Below are 15,518 nucleotides of genomic sequence, written 5' to 3'. Positions count from 1 at the left end.
TGGTGCTCTACTAGATTGGTTCCTTTACCTGAAAGTTGACGGTGTGTCAACTATTACGTGATCAAGCTCCTGATGATGAAATGGGAAGTTGGCTCCTGAGAGCCATCTGTATCCTTGTGCTTTGGAATGATTTGTTTATTGGTGACGTGAGACGGATCTAGACGAACACCAAGTTGGGATGATTGGCGGAACTTTGACCCTTCTATAATCACGAGCCACGAACTAAGGAGATTCCTTAACCCACGACTAGCAAATTTAGTGAACCAAAAGTATGGATAGAAGAACGCCACAATCAAGGAGACTACTTGATTGATAAGTTCAATGAACAGCTTGAGATTGATTCTCAAGTATTCAAAGGAAATTCTCTTGAGGCAAGAGAGAGTGAAATAACTCACATATATTTTATAAAATCTGAATTGTCCTTTAATGAATGAAAACCTAGGCTATATATAGCCTTACAGGACTCAAACCCTAGAATGTCCAATGGACGACCTTGCCCTTCATTAAGGGCGAAAATGTCTAACAACTAATTGACTAAAATTAAGACTCCAAATTCGGCCAAAGTGAAGTGAAAATTGACCGAAATTATTAATGCTAACAAACAACTAATAATGGAAACTAAAACCCTAATTAGCAAGCTAGTACTCCGCGAACTAGTCTTTACTTGAATCTTCCAATTCCTCATGTGCTTGAATGGAATGGGCCTTGGTCTCTATATTCTCATCATTCCCCTCCTCTTAAAGGCGATTTGTCCCCAAATCATGACTCTTCTTACAAAACAAAGGTGATGAGAGCATGTGTATAGTCACCAAGCAGCCTGCATGTCGCCTTCTCAAGCGAAGAAAGATCAAGACACCCTTGTGGGACACCAGGAAAACTTGTGGTGGTGGTAGATACATGTTGCGGACAGCAAGAGTTCCATGATAATGGCTACACAAGTGACGTCTCAAGCCTATGGGTGGACCGTGAGCGGACGCCCGGTGAACCAAGGTTTGGTTGGGCTGCGCGTTGTACGCATCAAGACGTGCAAAAGCGGCATCAAAGGCCATTGTAACCCGACTAGTGCTGGTTGGAACAAGTAGAACTGGTACAACACAAGGGCTTAGATTCTCTTGAATCCAACCCTTACCAAGCAACTCCTCCACTTGTCGTTGTTGCTCCTTGGTTTCCTCAGGATTGGTCCTATATGGTGCCTTGTTTGGAAGGGAAGATCCAGGAATGAAATCAATTTGATGTTCAATTCCCCTTAATGGAGGCAATCCATTAGGTATATCCTCAGGAAAGACATGTTGATACTCCTGTAAGAGGTTAGTAATAACACTAGGCAAAGAAGCATCAAGAGCATTAGTGAGTAAGGATTCCTTGCCAAATAAAATAAATAAAACCTGATTAGAATGCAAGGCCTTTCTCACATCTTTCACCTTGGCAAGCATGCTGGGTTTTCTCTCTTGTGCGGGTACGAAGACCGAATGAGAGTGATCCAACTTGCTTGAAGAAGGGTCGGCCAACACTAATTTCTTAGCTTTGGCGTTGTCCTTCTTGGTGGTAGCATGCAAGTCATACTCTTTTTGTAGACTAACTTGATCCTCATGTACTTGTTGAGGTGTAAGAGGTGCAAGTGTAATCTTTTTACAATTATGCATAAAAGAGTATTTGTTCAAGAAACCATCAAAAGTGACTCTTTTGTCAAATTGCCAAGGACGCCCTAAGAGTATATGTGCAGCTTGCATTGGTACTACATCACACATAACATCATCTTCATACCTACCAATGCGAAAAGTAACCAGAACTTGTTTAAGAACACGTACCTCTCCACTGTTGTTTAACCACTGAAGCTTGTAGGGACGGGGGTGCTCACTAGTTGGCAAGTTTAGTTTCTCCACCATCAATGCACTAGCAACATTAGTGCAACTTCCGGGGTCAATCACCAAGCTGCATACCTTGTTGGTCACATGGCACCTAGTGTAAAAGATGTTGTCACGTTGAAGCTCATCCTTACTAGCTTGCGTAGCTAGGGCCCTTCTTGCTACCAATCCAACTTTGTCTTGAGTTGGAACTTCCTCTATCTCATCTTCCTCTTCAACCAAGGGAGGCATGTCCTTGTAATCCTCCTCTTCATCATCAGTGACAATGTCTCCATTTGGTAGGACAAGCATGGTCCTTGGATTTGGACATTGACTTGCAATATGCCCAACTCCTTGACACCTCCAACATTTGGTGTCACGATTCCTAGGTTTTGAAGTTTCAATTGTTGGTTTTGAAACAACCTTGGAGTCGGTTTTAGTAAAAGGTGGCCGCGAGCTTGACCCTTGATCTTGCTTCGGCTTTGGAGTGGTCCAAGTATTCGAACCTCTCTCTTCCCTTCTAGGCTGGAATGGTCGAGTAAATGGTTGAGGATGAGAGTTATAATTTCTGGTTGTACCCCTCCTCTTGAGCCTTTGCTCAATCTTGATAGCCTTCTCCACCATATCTTCAATCTCCACATAGTATTGAAGCTCCAGTTGATCGGCTATTTCAACCCTCAGACCATTGAGAAATCTTGCCATTGTAGCCTCTCTATCTTCTTGAATATCAGCTCTTAACATGGAGATTTCCATGTCCTTGTAGTAGTCCTCAACTGAGCGTTGACCTTGTGTCAAGGTTTGAAGTTTTTGGTACAAGTCTCTATGGTAGTGACTTGGTACAAATCGCTTCTTCATCAGTCTCTTGAGCTCAGTCCAAGTGGTTATAGGTGGGTCTCCACACCTTCTCCTGCTTGTAACCACTTGTTCCCACCAAACTATGGCATAGTCGGTGAATTCTACTACGGCAAGTCTCAACTTTTGTGCATCGGTGTAGTCATTACAACCGAATACTAGCTCCACTCGACTCTCCCATTCAAGGTACGTATCCGGATCAGATTTGCCTTGGAAAGGAGGAATCTGCATCTTAATCCCCTTGATGGCATCACCGTTTGCTCTTGGGTTTCGCTTTGGTCTTCTTTGCTCGTATGCCTCATGTTCCGAATCAGCATTGGAGTCACTAGATTCCCCCAGGGTGGATTTTCCCCTAGATTTCCTAGAAGAAGCCCTAGACGAACTTAGTTGATCAATTTGCTCATGGATTGTTTCCAACCTTTGGTCAAATCTCCTCTGCATTTCCTTCCACATATTATCCATTTTAAGTGATAACTGAGCAATGGTAATTTCATGTTCCTGAGACATGGTGAAACCTGCAAAACTTGACAAATTGTTAGTAGAAAATGCCTCACTTGCTCCCTGAAGTGTTTCACTCCTCTCGTGTTTTCACTCAAGTGTTTATGTCACTCTAATGATCTCACCAATTCACTTCTCAAACCACTTGTTTGTTTCCTTTGAAGAAATCAGAAATTTTCTCAAGGAAGTTCAATCACACTTTAATCAAAATAGCTCCCAATTGTATCAAAGGAACAAGGAAACAAAAAGTAGAAATGGAAAGCTCAAATAATGAATAAGGAATGGAAGAGGAAAAAATTGATGTACAAAGAAAAAGAAAGTCCAAGTACGATGATGGAGTTCCCAAGTGCTTTACTTAATTGCCCAATTGATTTTTGGAAACAAGTTAGGTGTTGGACTTATTTGGAAATTTCCTTAAAGTCGGCTAACCAAACAGAATTATTACCAAAATTTTTCCAGATTCCCTCTCCAAAAACCTTCCTAAAGTCGGCTATAACAAATCAGAATTTGGTAGCTAAAAAAATTTCCAGATTTCTGCTCCTTTTAAACCTTCCAAAGTCGGCTGCAAAACAGAATTTGGTAGCTTCCTAACCGCTGAAAATTTCCAGATTTGTTACCTTATCAAATCAGAATAGCTTCCACGAAAAAAATTCCAGATTTCTTGTCTTTTTAAATTCCCCTCAAAGTCGGCTGGAATTTCCTAAAAATTTTTCCAAGATTTGGTAGCTTCCTAACCCCAAAATTTTCCAGAATTGCCTCTTCTTAAATCCCCTCAAAATTTTCGTCCCTTACTCTCCCTCAAGAACAACAATTCGGCCCTCCCTCTTTGCTCCACACAAGGACAGTTTTGACGCTTGGTGCTAAACAATGGCTTCACAAGATGACACAAGCAACGTCACCCAAGAATACCCCAAGCGGCCTGCTCAAGAAACTCCCAAGAGGTTTACTCCTAAGCCAAGAAAGCCCCGTATGGATGCAAGGACGTACAAGAAACTGTTTATACGTAGGGAGGTGCAAATCTTCAAGAATCAAGATGGTCAAGATCCTCAAAAAACTCAACGGGTGATACAAGTGATCAAGGCTCAAGGTGTGCAAGATTTTCAAGAGGAGGTTGGTCAAAACTTTTGAGTAGTCTTTTCTTGATGTAATTTTCTGGTTTGTTGGAACAAGTGCAACAAGACAGAATTTGGCAAATAAAAGTGCGGCTTCCTTCTTTGTTGTTTGCTACCCGAATGCCTTTTCTCTTTTCCTTTTTCTGTTTGTTTTTTTTTTTTTGACTCTAAGAACACACAATTACTCGGCTGTTTTTTTTTGGGTAGAATTCCAGAATTTAATGTCAATCCAATGTTCTCCTTCAATCCTCCAATAATTATCAAGACATGTATCAAAGTTTCAAGACTTCAAGATTAGTTTCAAGAAACCCTAGATTATGGTAGTCCCTCTCCAAGATTCCAACCCCAAACAAGTTCAACCACAAAATCAGTTTAGGAAATTAATTAAAACAACTTGGTGGAATAAACTAAAGTTTGGACAGATTTGGCAAGAAACTTGCGCCCAAGGAAACCCTAGCGGCTGGATTTTTTTTTTTTACTCTAAACCAACACAAAACTTCAAGAACAATATAACAAGACACCAAAATAAGAAAGAAACACAAGTTATGAACAAAAGTTTTTTTTTTCGGGATGAACAGTGTCGCTACAGTAGCGATGAACAGTATCGCTACAGTGCGGCGCGGTGAACAGTATCTCTACAGTAGCGATGAACAGTACGATGCTACAGTACTTTTTTTTTTTTTTTTTTTTTTTTTTAATAACAATCGGACTTGACACAAAGAGAGACACGACCAGATTTGCAAAATAAAATTGACTAGGAAGCTTACGAACAAACTCAACGGGATATACTTGATGTCGTCGACTAGCTCTGAATACCAACTGACGTGAGACGGATCTAGACGAACACCAAGTTGGGATGATTGGCGGAACTTTGACCCTTCTATAATCACGAGCCACGAACTAAGGAGATTCCTTAACCCACGACTAGCAAATTTAGTGAACCAAAAGTATGGATAGAAGAACGCCACAATCAAGGAGACTACTTGATTGATAAGTTCAATGAACAGCTTGAGATTAATTCTCAAGTATTCAAAGGAAATTCTCTTGAGGCAAGAGAGAGTGAAATAACTCACATATATCTTATAAAATCTGAATTCTCCTTTAATGAATGAAAACCTAGGCTATATATAGCCTTACAGGACTCAAACCCTAGAATGTCCAATGGACGACCTTGCCCTTCATTAAGGGCGAAAATGTCTAACAACTAATTGACTAAAATTAAGACTCCAAATTCGGCCAAAGTGAAGTGAAAATTGACCGAAATTATTAATGCTAACAAACAACTAATAATGGAAACTAAAACCCTAATTAGCAAGCTAGTACTCCGCGAACTAGTCTTTACTTGAATCTTCCAATTCCTCATGTGCTTGAATGGAATGGGCCTTGGTCTCTATATTCTCATCAATTGGATTATTGTTTCTTCTGAAAATTTTTACACTCGCTCATTTTGAGATTGCTACTTGACGTGGTATTGCTCACTTTTATGAACTCTTCATGCTCGTTACTTTGCTATATCGAAAACTTGTACTTATAAATAATGGTCAATTTACTATTTGGAACCTCACTGGGCTTTTAGCTCATTCCACTCCATTTGTTTTCCTTACTGGGGGTACGAGCGAGGCGTGAGATATGTAAAAACTAGCGTAGACTAGTTGTTTTTGACTTTTGACTTGTACTCGCGCTATTACCCGAATAGAATGTTTTGTATCTGGATTATATACACTTTGAACCAGTTTGGGTATATTGAGGTTTTGTATCTTGATTGTGCATCAATGTAAATTATAAGATTGAATTGCGATGTTATTTATGGTCTATGGATGTATGCATGTGAGACGAGTGAGTGAGTCCTGGCGAGAGCTGGGCAGGCGGTCCTCCGAACCCTTTGGTACGCCTTAGGGGGAGGTGGGGTTGTCACAGATGGTATCAGAGCTCCTATTGAGCTCGTGCCGGGAGAAGGTTCTCGGACTGTGGGGATTGACTTGTTAAGTGTGGAACGATTGTCTATTGTTGGGGATCTTAGATATGTATGTTGGGTAAGAATCTCTAATACGGGTGATTTGCTCTTGAGCCTGGCCAGCTTGAGTGGTGAATTATCATATTTTCGGATTCTTGTCCCCGAGTACCAAAGAGTGATACCTTTACGATAAGTTGAGATCTCACGTAATATTAGGATAAGTTTGGATGGCGAAAGCAAAGGCACGGGGAATGCGAATAGTCTGGCCTTGAAATATATTAAAGATATTCATGGGATTTGGGATCCTTATTATTCACGTGCTTCGAGTTTTGATTAAGTGTAGTGCCTGAGCAATACCTAGGGTTAATGTCCTATAGGTTATGTGACTTGTTTGCTATGTATATAAAGAACCTGTTTATTATGTGTTTTATTGCCTCTGTTTATCGTTTTGAAATGTGATACATGAGCCATACCTTACCTTGTTTACATGTCTATAGTTGGTTAAACCTAAAACATAGAGGGTAGAAGAAGTCAAGTCAGGGGAACTAACCGAGGACGCGGTCCTAGTCGTGGTTGTGGGGGTAGACAAGCACAGGAGCCGGTACAAAAACCGAGAGAGGAGAGAGAGGCAACGATTGAGCCACAACCTGGACCCCAGGCTGTAGGGGGAGATCAAGTGGCAACTGCAATCCAACAAATGACTAATATTCTGGCCCGTTTAGTGGAACAACAGGGTCAAGCCCCTGTAAATCAACCTAGGGACCCCGATATGGGGCAAGATAGGGCTCTTGAGAGATTCCAGAAGTTCTCTCCACCTAAGTTCTTGGGAGGACCAGACCCGGAGGGAGCCGAGAGATGGCTAGAGGCCATGATCAATATCTTTGCCGCTTTGAACTATGCGCTTTGCCGTTTTTCAATTTGAAGGTCCGGCCAGGGCTTGGTGGAATGTGGTTCAAGCTAAGTGGGAGAGAGAGGGGACCGCATGGACGTGGGTGAATTTCGTGCGAGAGTTTAACAAACAATACCTCCCACCTATTGTCCAGGAGAAAAGAGAATATGATTTTATTAAGCTTCGGCAGGGAACTTTGAGTATAACTGAGTATGAAATCCAATTTACGAAGTTGTCTAAATTTGTTCCTGAACTGATAGCTACGGAGCAAAGAAGAGTCCGGAGGTTTGTCCAAGGGCTCAATGTGGAGATACAAGAGGCCTTAGCGGCAGCCCAGATTAATACATTTACAGAGGTCTTGGAGAAGACCCAACGAATAGAAATTGCTAGGGCACAAGTGAGAGCTTTTCATGCAAAAAGGAAAGGTGCGCCTGGTGGAAGTCAAAGGCAAGGACAAGGTGATTTAGACATGCCACCCTCTAAGATGGGTCGAGGAGATGGTGGTGAGAAAATTTCTGGGACATCTAAGGAAATTACTCCAGGAGGAGCCTCGCGTGGCCGGGAGCAAGCAAGAGGTGCCTCACAAGGAGGTCAAACTCGAGTATCTTGTGAGTACTGTGGGAAGGCCAATCATACGGAGAATGATTGTTGGCGAAAGGCAGGAAAATGTTTATGGTGTGGTAATGCCGAGCACTACCTTGCAACTTGTCCCCGTAGGTCACACCTAAACCCTGAACAAGCAAATGTAGGAGGGACCAAGCCAAGAGTGTCAGCTAGAGTGTACGCCTTGGACCAACAGACATTACCTGAACCATCGGAGATAGTAGAAGGTACGATTCGTGATTTCTATTGTTTAACTAAGTTTTGGCTATAGTGAGACCTGAGAGCAAGAAATGGATATACAAGAAAATACCCTACGCTTTTTAGGAGTGCATGGATGAATTTCGAGGACGAAATTCTTTTAAGGAGGGGAAATTGTGATACCCCAACTTTTAGGATACTATTGTTGTTTAGCCTCAAAGAGAATATTACGATTCTTTATTTTATTGTTTTGTTTTACAGACTAGAAACCCTAAATTCTAGAAATAAAGTCTAATCAAAACCCTAGTTTCATTTGTGACTGACCATTTTCTCAAATTTCTCATATTTCAACCGAAACCCTAATTTTAATCACTGGACTTGTAAAACCCCTCATATTTTCTCAAAAATGCCCTTTTAATTGGAAATTATGATTTTATAATAACCCTACCACCCAATCACCTCACAATAAGTGCAAATAAACATGAAAGTAAAGGTTTTCACTTTTCGTTTTCAAGTTGGAGCAAGTTAGGGTTTTCACGTTTTTTCGTCGTGTAATTATCCGGTACGGAGCGAGGATCAAACTTGGTGCTTAAGAGTGACTTTGGGTGAGAAATAATATGTGATTAGAAGAAATGATAAAAAGTTAGTGAATAGGAAGTAAAAACCCTAGTACGTGTAATTTAAGGAAAAACGGTGCGAACCGACGTGTACCGTGTACTACCGATTGAACACACCACTTGATCACCACTTTCTTACCATATAAGCTCATTAATATTTGAGCAAAATATCTCCTTATTTTCCAGCTAGCTTTGACCGAATTTTAGGGCTAAAAATGCAAGAAAGAAAAAGAAAATTTTGGTTGGTATTAGTGGTGACAAGTGTCACTCAACCATGGCTACTTAAACAAGCCAAAAGTCCAACCTTCTTATCCTTCATTTTGCTCCATTTCCCTCCATTTTTCTGGTTCTTGGCCGAGACAAGAGAGGAGAGAAAGAGAGCAAGAAACAAACTTCCTTCTTCTTGAGTTGAGCCATCCAAGTGAGGAATTAAAATTCTAAACCGATTAAAGTGTGAGTTGTGAGCTTGAGAAGCTAGGGGAACCAAGAATTCTGAGTTCCAGTCCCACCAGCTTGATAGCTAACTTATTTAGCCACCGAACTGAAGCCAGATCGAGTTGAATTCTACAGTTACACCCTTTTCTCAAATCCAACGAAGTAGCGCTAGGGAGCCTCTGGCTTCGAGAGGCGAACTCGAGTCCAGTCGAGGATTCCAGTCCAACATAGCCTTAGAGGCTAATTCGAAGAAGTAGAATAGAATAAGCTAGGCGCTTACCTCAGGTATTGTGACTAGAGATTGAGATAGTTTCAAAGGCATTTATATAGTATAGCCAATAGAAAGAAGTATTCCCAAGCAGAAGAAAGAAATGGAATTTACAGGCACCAATGACCGGAGACCAGAAAGGAGAATAGAGAGAGTTGTCTTGAGCGGTCAGACCTATTACGATCGATTCGCTAAACATTCAAGATTCGAGATGAGCTGCTAAAAGAAGGAAAGGCGATAGAGAAAGGTGGAAGAGGCAGCAGGCAATGGGGAAGGCTAGCTATATGCTTTACACATGCAAGTCGAACGAAGTGAATGGGTATGCTCTCTAAGTGACGAGACAGGAGCTCGACGGTCCCATTCCATTCCTTTTGCAAAGGCCCTAACTACAGTTCTGAGTCACTCCTTGTCTCATTGATCCGAAGGCAGAAGTCCCACGTGTACTAAGCGCTCTCTCTATTAGATCTTATTCCATCCCTAAGAGCTGGAATGAATCAAAGTATGAACTCGGAACTAAGCGATTGGCAGCTACTTCTTCTTCTATTGATGAATGTAGAAAAGCATTCACTCTAAACTTCCCTAATAGTAGATACGCTTAAGAGCTAGTCAATCGAAAAGAACCGTAGGAAGCACGCCAACCAACGGACTTCACGACCTTACTCAATGCTAGCAACTACTGCCATACCTGACAAAGAAGAGAAAGATCACCCAAGCAACGACCTCGCCAGAGACCCGACTGGGCAAACTGGGGTGGGAACCCTCATCGTCATGCGAGAACTCTCAAACGAACGATCGGAAAGGCCTCATATCGAGCTTGTCGTTTTTCTTTTTTAGAGGATTTTACTGATTCAATTGCACCTCCCTCACAGCTTGCATTCGATGCATCCACCTTCCTCCTCTCCTTTCAGTCGACCGCTCCTTCTGGAACAACCGATTCTGTAAGAAAGGCGAATCTATCTAAAGAAAAGAAAGGGAGCAAGAAAAGGGATGTTTATGATTGGTTCACATCGAAAAACCAGGATTTGTCCAATCAAAACACGGGAACAAAGAGTCGAATCACGGGAGTTTACTTGTCCGTCAACCTTTTTTATATTATAGGAAAAAACCACTGAATTCTTAGACCTTTCCGTTTCAAAGTAAAGAGTATAGCATAGGATCCTGATCTCTGTTTCTCACTGGAGACTATTGCAATGGTGTAAGACCAAAGATCTACTAACGTCTTTTTAGTGGCCTTACTCCCTCTCCGGTGTAGCTGCATCCCCGGAACCTTGCCCTAATCTGCAGATCTCGATCCCTGGAGTACTCTTATCTTTCCGCTGATGGAAAGATGCTTGGTTCAGTCGTTTCTATGCCCCTTTCTCCAGAGGGAGGGCCGAATGGCTGACTTACCGAGCCTGCAGGGCCTATGAACACTCTTACACAGGAGATTCGACTTGGACATGTGCTTACCCCCTCTTCTTCCCAACAGAAATCGATTTCTTTTCGGCTTTTCCGGACCCAATTGAAATTCTTTTATTTCATTTCTATTTTTAGCTCAGGGAAGCTGCTAGCTACCTTAAACCAAGCTTTCGGCCATTGAACGAGGATTATGGGCCTTAGCTCGGGCTCTATCTCTTAAAGGCGAACTAGCTGACATTCTAAATGAGTCTTCTTTCATTCGTCTTCCTGGGCATGGAAGAACAAGAGGGGAGGTAAAGAACACAATCTTGATGATTGGTCTAAGTAGACAAGCCATAAAGAAAAATATGGTTTCATCCAAAAGTGGTGAGAGATGAAAGGTTTTGTAGAAGAAATCCATAGAGGGGGAGAGCCATAGAAGGGCCTTAGCCCAGGTTCGGGCATTACAAAGGCAAGCATCTCCTACCTTGTACGTATGAGGGGAAGATGAAATGCAGCTATAGAAAGAGCTGGTCTTATCGAACCGGAAGAGTGTTGGCATGGTAAGGTTTTGGCCCTGGTGTATAAACCGAAACGGAACCAAGCTACTCTTTTTGTGCTACCCACAGATTCAAGTTTACTGGCTGATTCGCTTACTGAAGAGAGAAGGAATGGGACAGGTGTGGACAGAGTAGTTCTCCCCAAGTCTGGTCTTGGCTTTCTTATGGCTGAAGAAGGATCGGGGCTTGACGAGCTTCGGTCGCTCTCTATAGTTTTTTTCGCGAGTCATCTGTGCACTCAATAGGTAGAGCAAGAGGAATGGGTTCGGGTGAGCAATGAATCTACTCGCGCTTACTTACTCTAGTTGGTAGTTCAAGCTCGCCTCTAGGTACCCCTTACTGCTACTGCTTGAGTAAGCTCCTCTCTCCCGAGACTTTTTTTTTGACAGCCGACAAACGTAGGCTTTGAATTGCATTTATACTGGCTACAAAATGAGGAAATTCACTCTCATTGGCATCTTTCTTTGTTTCCGTACCGTGATCTGCGCCCTTATAAGAAAGCCCTTACGTGGCCTTTTGTACTAGCTTACCGCCTGAACTAGAGCTAGAAGCCGAACTGCTTACCTACAGTTCATTTTTCCCAGTTTCTAACCGAAAGAGGATAGGAAGAGGTTTAGGGAATGGGACCAGGATCGGACATTCAGTTCAAGGTGGAGAACCGGTTCATCACAGCAAACTACTTGTCTTTGGGGTTACCTTCCATTCATTAAAACAGATTCAGATACGATTGGAGTCACTTGACAGAGGCATCTCTATTGGATCCCCGGGTTGGCACTAAAGAAGGAGGAAAGTGAGAGACTTATAATGAATTTTCTACGATAGGGGCAGGTGCAAAACGCATAGGAGAGAGGTGCATTCCATCCTGCTCTCACCAGCCTATGCTGGGAGTACGGTTTCTTAGGTACCATTTTTGTCACCATAGTAGGAAAGCTTGTCTTTACAGAGCTCGATCCGTTGAGAAGGCTTGTTCAGTCACTCTCGCTTACTTGCCTGCTGGCTAATGGCTTTCCTTATTGACTTTCGCTTTCTTGCCTCTTGTCTTAGGCTAGCTATTAGACAAAGGTTACCGGCAACTCGATTCCCTAACCTACACGGGTCTATTTAGTGGTCAACTTTTTTCAACTAATCGAATTCTTGGTCAAGGCAAGCCTGCGAGTTTACGAGCTAGAAAAAAGGCCAATAGGTAAAGATCGTCAAACGTCTCTCTCAACTAGCGCGCTTAGCAGCTCTTTCTTCCCCTAGCCTATGACAACATTCCCATAGCTCTATGCCTACCTACCGTCTTTCTGTCTTTATGCGACTATCTTCAATATGCCTAGGACACGGTTTTCCTGCAAGCTGAGTGTGTAAGGCCCCGTAAGGAACGCCCTTGACCTTTAGGTCAGAATGCCGCTATCATCTATCATGTGCGGATAAGCCTTCCGATTAGCTGACTGAGACCATCTCCGGCTTGGCTTTTTTCTGGTAGAACTAGATAGCTGTTATAACGTCAGGTAAACTGCAATCTATGGCAGTTTCTTAAAGTCTGTAGCTCCTCAGGTCTACTAAGCCACTAAGGAAGAGTTTTTCATCAATATCTGCTATCTACACTGCCCATAAGCATGTCTGATTCGGATGTCAGATAGGTTGTTCTGGAACTCCCTCCTCCTTGGACTGGCATGGGCGAAGTACTCGAATCTAACAAAAGTTTTCCACTTCAACTCGGGGCCTTGGATCGGGAGGGACCGAGCTTCCTATTGGCTTCTTCTCTCTCATCCAACCTCTATCTGGCTGAAAGACCTTTTTTGAGGCAGGCGGAATAGAATCAATCGAGCTACCTTATCTTTTATTGAGTTCGGAAAGTCTTCTAACTGCCTTCCTTACAAAGGTCCCACACAAAGGTTGAAGGTCTCGGAAATCATGTTTTCCTGAGGAGAGAGATTGCCTCTTTCGGAGCTGCATGCTTGTTTTAGACTCCAGGGTGCAGCTAGATGGAGTTAGCTATTGGATGTACTCAAGACCGGATTCCAGAATGGCCTAGCCAAGAAGTAAGCTCGTAAACACCTCGTAAACAAGCTTCCTTGAAGTCGAGTGACTTCTTGTTCTTTCAGAACCTTCATTCCCATCCTGCCAAGCTGAGGCTGCCAGCGCATTGTAGCTAACCACACTGTGGCAAATCGATACAAGTAGCTAAACAGCTTGCTATACCATACAAAGGAATCTCCGGCCGAACAGTTAGGCAAGACTACGGCGCCTGGGTAAAGATCCCGTTTACCAAACAAGACGTCGAGAGTTTCACTTAACCATTCCCCTCCTGCAGCCAAAGTGATAGCGGCTGTAGCATCCACCGGTAATGGTGTGGAAGAGGGTAAGCTTTCTATGTAGATAGGCAACACCTTTTGCATCTTTTAAAGGAAATCTCTAAGAAGAATATTGTGTTGGGTCCTGAGGCTCCGAAGGAGGAAGATCAAAACCTAAATGTGCCAAGGGTTGATCATCGAAGCCAGGGTAATAAGGATTCAGTCATTTGAGCGCTGATGTAGCTAACAGCCACCTGAATAGTCGATTCATTAGGGTCGTCACCTTCTATCCGGAAGTATTCACCCTTTCTTTGTCTGTTAAGCCTCAAAGCTATGGGACTCCCTAAAGAAAACTGCAATCGTAGTTTATCAACCACTCACAAGACCACCGAGATCTTCGACTTAGCTCCCACAGGTCATCCACCCGGCCCTTCCCCAACCGGGAGCGGAAGATAACGAAAGGGAGACAAAGTCCTAACTAAATCATAACACAAGAACCTCCGTCTACATACACAACCATTCCATCTATCATCTCAGTCGAGTCGATCCGATTCGTTCTTATCTATAGATCACGCAAGAGAGAACTTATGACTTCGCGGATGGAGAGGGATTCGAACCCCCGGTATTCCTATCAAGACTTCGGTTTTCAAGACCGACTCTTTCAACCGCTCAGACATCCATCCCCTTCGCGCTTCGCCCGAGGGCTGGTGTGGCTATCCGCGCGCTGGCGGGTAGGGCCAACTCTATGTGCTTCGCTACGCTTGTTTCTATATGATAATATGCTGCACCTTGGTTGCTCCGCTCCCTGCGGGTAATAGCAAGAGAGCGAGTTCGACTCGCAAACGATCAGCAAGTGAAGGTTTTTTCCAGTACTGTTGCGAGACTGGTACTTGGCGGCTCACAAGCAACATCTAGAAAAAGGTTGCCCATCACTCACTCGCTCTTTTTTGAAGGCCATAAAAAGACTGAACGCCCAGTTTCGCAGAGCAGCTCTCTCCCCAGCCCACAGCATAGTGTGGAATCTAGATCGTTTCATCGAGCACCATTCCTTTTAGATAGAAAGGTGTTCTGACTCTATTGGATCAAGTCATAACCTACGCCTTCTACTAGTTTACTACCTACTATAGAGAGACTAAGCTCTATCTCAGAGATTGGACTCTCTGACTGCCCCTACTAGTCAAAAAAAGCTGTTCCCGAGCCACTCTTTGACTACTCCTTACCCGGCCTAAAAGGGCGAAGTCGCTGAAGCGAGTCTAAAGAAAGGCCAAAGAGTGATCTTTGAACGCTACTACGCATTCTGACTCAAAAAGAGTATAGCGTAAGGTAGGTTTGGGTATAGCAGGACTTGAACCTGCGACCATTAGGTTAAAAGCCCAATGCTCTGCCAACTGAGCTATACACCCAAAAAAAGATGTCGTAAGAAAGAAGGACGGAAAAGAAAAGTGCTTTCAGAACCTCTTCTTCTCATTCTATTAAAAGGGCGCGGCTTTGTATGAGGCTCGTACTGCAGAGCAAACGAAGAAAACGTAAGGGCGCGCATTAGCCTTACGTTTTCTTGCAGTAGTGCTAACGCGCCCATGCAAGAAAACAATCGGAAAGCCTTGATCGATATGAGAAAGATGCGCTCAAGCACCCAACCATACAAACAAGGGGCTTGGGCTCTAAAGCCGACCTTACTCAACAAGCACCTTTCTTAGGTTGGTTTCTTGTTTCCACTCATTGAAGGTTCTATCTAAAAAAGAAGGTCAACGGGGGAGACTAAAGTCGCTCTCACTGACACCATCTACGAGAAAGTGAGGCTTTCTAAAGTCTTTCCAGCCACCATACGGTTCGCCTTAAAGCTTTAAAGACGGATAAAGGGAGGCTCTATGTAATTACGGTCTTTGTTGACCGTTGTTCCGGTCGATCTATTTTCTTTGTCCAATTCCGTCCCGCGAAGGGTTGTGAGGTTGGACCAGGTACGAAGAATGGAAGAGATCTCTGTGTACGGAAATTGCTGGCCGCTCAACTGTTCGAGCGCAATGCAGTGGTA

The 15,518-nt window shown here is 43.1% G+C and overlaps 1 non-coding gene across 1 annotated transcript; it reads right to left on the bottom strand.

Annotated features, from left to right (window-relative positions):
• Positions 1-14,816: 14,816 nt before the first annotated feature.
• Positions 14,817-14,889, bottom strand: TRNAK-UUU. The gene has a single exon. It is a non-coding gene; the product is annotated as a tRNA-Lys (tRNA).
• Between the last annotated feature and the right edge of the window lie 629 nt (positions 14,890-15,518).

This window comes from Coffea eugenioides, chromosome 9 (assembly GCF_003713205.1).
Source record: "Coffea eugenioides isolate CCC68of chromosome 9, Ceug_1.0, whole genome shotgun sequence".
NCBI lineage: Eukaryota > Viridiplantae > Streptophyta > Magnoliopsida > Gentianales > Rubiaceae > Coffea > Coffea eugenioides.
Note: the sequence above shows the minus strand (reverse complement) of the source record. Positions and strands in the feature narration are given on the sequence as shown.